At 49.1% G+C, this 5,164-nt stretch overlaps 1 long non-coding RNA gene across 1 annotated transcript; it reads left to right on the top strand.

The window, feature by feature from the left end:
* Positions 1 to 214: 214 nt before the first annotated feature.
* LOC110123111 (uncharacterized) lies at positions 215 to 4,895 on the top strand. The gene is made up of 3 exons (XR_011487181.1): positions 215 to 1,458; positions 3,695 to 3,957; positions 4,553 to 4,895. It is a non-coding gene; the product is annotated as an uncharacterized lncRNA (long non-coding RNA).
* Positions 4,896 to 5,164: the final 269 nt, after the last annotated feature.

Here is a 5,164-nt window from a genome sequence, read left to right as displayed (position 1 = left end):
GACCTTTGTTGGCAAAGTAATGTCTCTGCTTTTTAATATGCTGTCTAGGTTGGTCATAACTTTCCTTCCAAGGAGTAAGCGTCTTTTAATTTCATCCACAGTTAAGAGCTGGCAGATATTCCAGTCTGCCTGAGTGTAATAATGCTGTCCTAGCGGGTGGGTTCTGGAATGTTCTAGGCCTGCCAAACTCTGGTGTCTGTGGACAGAGACACGGGAGCCCAGGCACTGCTGAGCTTGGCCTGCATGTGGCAGAGCTGGGAACGACTTTGCCCTTCCTCCATCAGCCCAGAGGCCGGGAGTTGGGCCCTCAGCATGGGGAACTGGCCCGCTGACATCTCATAAGACGAAAGTGAGCAGAAGAAACCAGATGGAGCCACAGGGAGGCCTATAGGCCCACGTCCTGCTCCCTAGGTGGAGAGTTTTCGGGGAAGCTTTGAGGAGGCTTGAGGGTCCTGTCTGGCAGGTCTGGACAAGCCAAGAATACGGGTTGTACTCTTACCGTGATGTGGGTGTTTTAACCCCCAGAGGGTGTGGCCCAGAGTCACCTGCGTGAGGACTCAGTCTTTTAAAACCTGCCCTGTAATCTGTCCCGAGGAAATGCTTAAGACAAATGAAGATACGTGAAACCTGGGATTGTTTACATATCACAATGTTGAAAACAACCTGTGGACTAGTTGAAGGAGGTGTTGAATCCGGGCCCATACATCAGTGGAGAAAACCGCGAGACCAAATGGCCTGGTATTTGTTGTTCTGTATCAGGGTGAAAGCCACCAGCCACACGAGATGCGAAATCAGCATGTGAGATGTGGCTGGTGTGAACTGAGAGATGCTGTGATTGTAAAAGACACCCCAGTTTAAACACTTAATAAGAAAAGAGTAATGTTAAATATTTCATTAATAATTTTTGTTAAAGGCATCTTAAATGCATCTTAAATATTGACATGATTACGAGTTGAAATGATAATGCTTCAGATACATCAGGTTTAAATAGAACAGATTTCTAAATATTTCTTCAGCTGTCTCTTTTTATCTTTTTGATATAGCTACTGGAGAATTTTAAATACATTGGAGGTATGAATGGGCTTCTCTTGTGACTCAGCTGGTAAAGAATCCGCCTGCAATGTGGGAGACCTGGGTTCGATCCCTGGCTTGGGAAGGTGCCCTGGAGAAGGGAACAGCTAACCCACTCTAGTAGTCTGGCCTGGAGAATCCCATGACACATCTGTCAGGTGGGGCTGACCTAGACCTCTCTCCCTCATTTGTTTCTCTCCATACACTTCTCCTTTGTTTCTAGTTTGCTCCGCAGACAGCTGTGCATGTGCGTGTCGGTCGTGGGGACACTGGGCCTGCATGTGGGCGGTGGCACAGAGACAGCCGGGGTGGTAGTTCTCCAACAAGGGGGAGAACCCTCCAGAAACTCAAGCTCCGACAGCCGCTTCTGCCTCAGAAACTTTCCAGGTACACACGTAAATATTGGCTAAACAGACATGTTCTTAGTAAGTCTGACTCCCCGGCCCAAAGATGCATGACAAAGGTGGGTCTAAAGAAGAAAGGAAACCAAGGAAACTGTTGATAATTTATAGGGGGGAAGAAATGAATCATGAGCCTCCTTAAAAACAGAAATGTCCCTGAAGCATTTAAAATACCATTTGCTCCGCTGTAGTGACTTTTCCAGGGGAGATTATCTCATCTTACATTCGTGTTTTCCTTCTGACTTTTACTCTCTAACCAAAACAAGCTCCTAAGAGCAGGAGCCGAGGATTACTTGGCTCCTGTTCGCTGGCTGGGGCTTCCCTGGTGGCTCAGTGGTAAAGAATCTGCCTGCAGTGCAGGAGACCTGCGTTCGGTCCCTGCGTGGGGAAGATCCCCTGGAGAAGGGAAAGGCAACCCACTCCACTGTTCTTGCCTAGAGGATCCCATGGACAGAGGAGCCTGGCGGGCTACAGTCCATGGGGTCACAAGAAGTGGGACACAACTGAGGAGATTAAGCAGCAGCGGCAGCTGGCTGGGGCGGGAGATGAGAAACTTCTCACAGCTTGAGTCCGATGAAGGGCCTGGGCTCAGGCAGCCTGGGTCTGAACCCCGGCTCTGTCGCTTATTAGCTGCATCCAGTTAAACACTGTGTATTGACTGCATTTTCTTATTTCCTATATTCCTGATGCTCTGGCATTTGGGGACTTGAACCTGGAGAGACTGCTCCTCCCAGCACTAGCTAATTCTTTGTTGTTGTTGTTTTTTAGTCACTAAACCATGTCCAACTCTTATGTGACCCCATGGACTGCAGCCCGCCAGGCTCCTGTGTCCACGGGATTTCCCGGGCAGGAATACTGGAGTGGGATGCCATGCCCTCCTCCAGGGAATCTTCCCAACCCAGGGATCAAGCCCGCGTCTCCTGCATTGGCAGGTGGATTCCTCACCACTGAGCCACCAGGGAAGCCCAGCTAATTCTTACAGACAGTAAACAGCGCCCCTGCAAGCCTGTCTTTGACAGAGAAACTATCAATCCAGAGTTCATATCTTAACCGTCTCTCCTACATCTACCTGGCATTGACCATGTCAATATTCCCCTGCTCTAAATTATCCTAGAGTCAGGAGCCAGACAACCAGGGACAGTCCTACAGCCTAGAGCCTGCTGTAATTATTCAAACTCACCCGTCCTAAACTGCTTGCTCTGCCCTGCCTTGCCTCCCCGCAAAACCCTAGTAAAGGCTGTGAACCAAGCTTCTCTCCCCCTGCCCTCTGCCCGTGACTGATCCACTGCATCCCTGGGTCGCCCTGCACAGTGTTCCATGCCTCCTACTTCTCGGAAGCTGTGAGTACAAACCCCTTCCTCTGTGATAGTCATTTCTGGGGTTTCATGCTTTGTTGTTGTTCAGTTGGCGGGTTGTGTCCGACTCTTTGCGACCCCACGGACTGCAGCACGCCAGGCCTCCCTGTCCATCACCAACTCCCCCGGAGCTTGCTCAAACTCATGTCCATCAAGTCGGTGATGCCATCCAACCATCTCTGCTTCTGCAGCCCTCTTTTCCTTTTGCCTTCAGTCTTTCCCGGGTGTCCCTTGTGGCTCAGCTGGTGAAGCATCTGCCTGCTCTGCAGGAGACCTGGGTTCAATCCCTGGGTTGGGAAGATCCCCTGGAGAAGGGAAAGGCTATCCACTCCAGTATTCTGGCCTGGAGAATCCCATAGTCCATGGGGTCACAAAGAGTTGGACATGACTGAGCTACTTTCACTTTCTTGGGCTTCCCTCATAGCTCAGTTGGAAAAGAATCTGCCTGCAGTGCAGGAGACCCTGGTTTGAATCTTGGGTCGGGAAGATCCGCTGGAGAAGGGATAGGCTACCCACTCCAGTATTCTTGGGCTTCCCTTGTGGCTCAGCTGGTAAAGAATCTGCCTGCAATGCAAGAGACCTCGGTTTGATCCCTGCATTGGGAAGATCCCCTGGAGAAGGGAAAGGTTACCCACTCCAGTATTCTGGCCCGGAGAATTCCAGGGATTGTATAGTCCATGGGGTCACAAAGAGTCGGACATGACTGCACCTTTCACTCAATCTTTCCCAGCTTCAGAGTCTTTTCCAATGAGTCGGTTCTTTGCATCAGGTGGCCAAAGTATTGGAGGTTCAGCTTCAGCATCAGTCCTTCCAATGAAAATTCAGTGTTAATTTCCTTTAGAATTGACTGGTTTGTTATCCTTGGAGTCCAAGGGACTGTCAAGAGTCTTCTTCAGCACCACCACTCAACAGCATCAATTCTTCAGCGCTCAACCTTCTTTATGGCCTGCTGATTAAAACAAACAGATCTTCAGAACATGGCTTCTCTGGGTCTTGCTTCCTCATCTGTAAAACGTGGGTGATGGCAACCCCTCCGCAGAGCGATCCTGTGTCTGAAAGTCCCTCAACACCTGCCCTGCCCCATGGAGCTCAAGACACCAGGAGAGATCTCTAAACAGAAGTTGGCCCCTGTGAGTCCGTCCCTCTTTCTGTTTTGTTCCTTGATGTACTCTTATGTCTTTTTTTTTCAAAAAAAGTTTTGGCTGTGCCCTGCAGCATGTGGGATCTTAGTTCACTGACCAGGGGTGAACTTGCATCCCTTGCTTTGGAAGCGCAGTCTTAACTGCTGGACTGCCAAGGGGGCCCCTGTTCTGTCTTTTATTAAACAAGCAAAAATAATAATAAAAGCCCCTCAACCTCAGATGATACAGGCTCCGGAGTTTGCTCCAGTAGCCTCAGGGCGGCCTGAATATGGTTGGATGTGAGCCTGGGTGGAACCACCTTCTAAGACGCCCTGCCACCCTCAGCACCAATGGACACCCACCCAGGAAAGAGCTTCCTCTCCCCCCTGACCGCCCCTGTCGCCTCTTCCTCAAGGCTGGCTTACCTGGTGTTGTCCGTTCAGGAATAAGGCAGGAATAATGGAGGGCTGGCAGGCAGTGTGTCCTCTCAAACACCAGACACTTGGAGGGGACCATGAGTCCAGATGTTGCCCCGCCCACACCTGAGCCAAGGTGTCCGTCTCCATCCGACGTCACAGCATCTCTCCTCTCCTTCTTTCTCCAGAATCTGTCCATCAATTCAGGAAATGACAGTAATGACCAGTAGAGTGGAACTGACCTCACGGCCTCAGACCGCCATCGGGCCCCACCAAAGCCAGCCAGAGACTTCGCAGACTCTGCTCTGTGCTACGAAAATGGGCAAGAGTTCATTTATTAAGTTGATGTAAAAGAATGACATTGGAATACTTTAATAAATCACAGAAATGTGGTATTTTAAGTAACACGTGGAAGGAAAAAATTAGAAAGTCGTACCCCTCAATGTTGAATGAAATAAAATGAAATAACAAGGGGAAGAACCCTGGGAGGGGTCAGAGCCGAAGACCCTTCATCCCACAGGAAAAACACTGGCCTCAGGTGATTCAAATTTGGTGACTGTCCAGCCTCGCCTGTGCTAAACATTGCTTCTGCATGGTCTATACAAGGACATCAGATTTCCTGGTGGTTCAGAAGGAACGAAAACACTATATATTAGCAGTATTAGCCATAATTTACAAGGTACAAAGGAAATTTTTGGACAGATACTTAACTGTGTTCAATTACTAGAAATGTCTGTTTGCTGTAAAATAAGGTAATCATTTCAAATAACTCACTTTATAATGAAAAAGGATTTCAACTT

Source organism: Odocoileus virginianus, chromosome 4 (assembly GCF_023699985.2).
Source record: "Odocoileus virginianus isolate 20LAN1187 ecotype Illinois chromosome 4, Ovbor_1.2, whole genome shotgun sequence".
NCBI classification, from domain to species: domain Eukaryota; kingdom Metazoa; phylum Chordata; class Mammalia; order Artiodactyla; family Cervidae; genus Odocoileus; species Odocoileus virginianus.
Note: the sequence above shows the minus strand (reverse complement) of the source record. Positions and strands in the feature narration are given on the sequence as shown.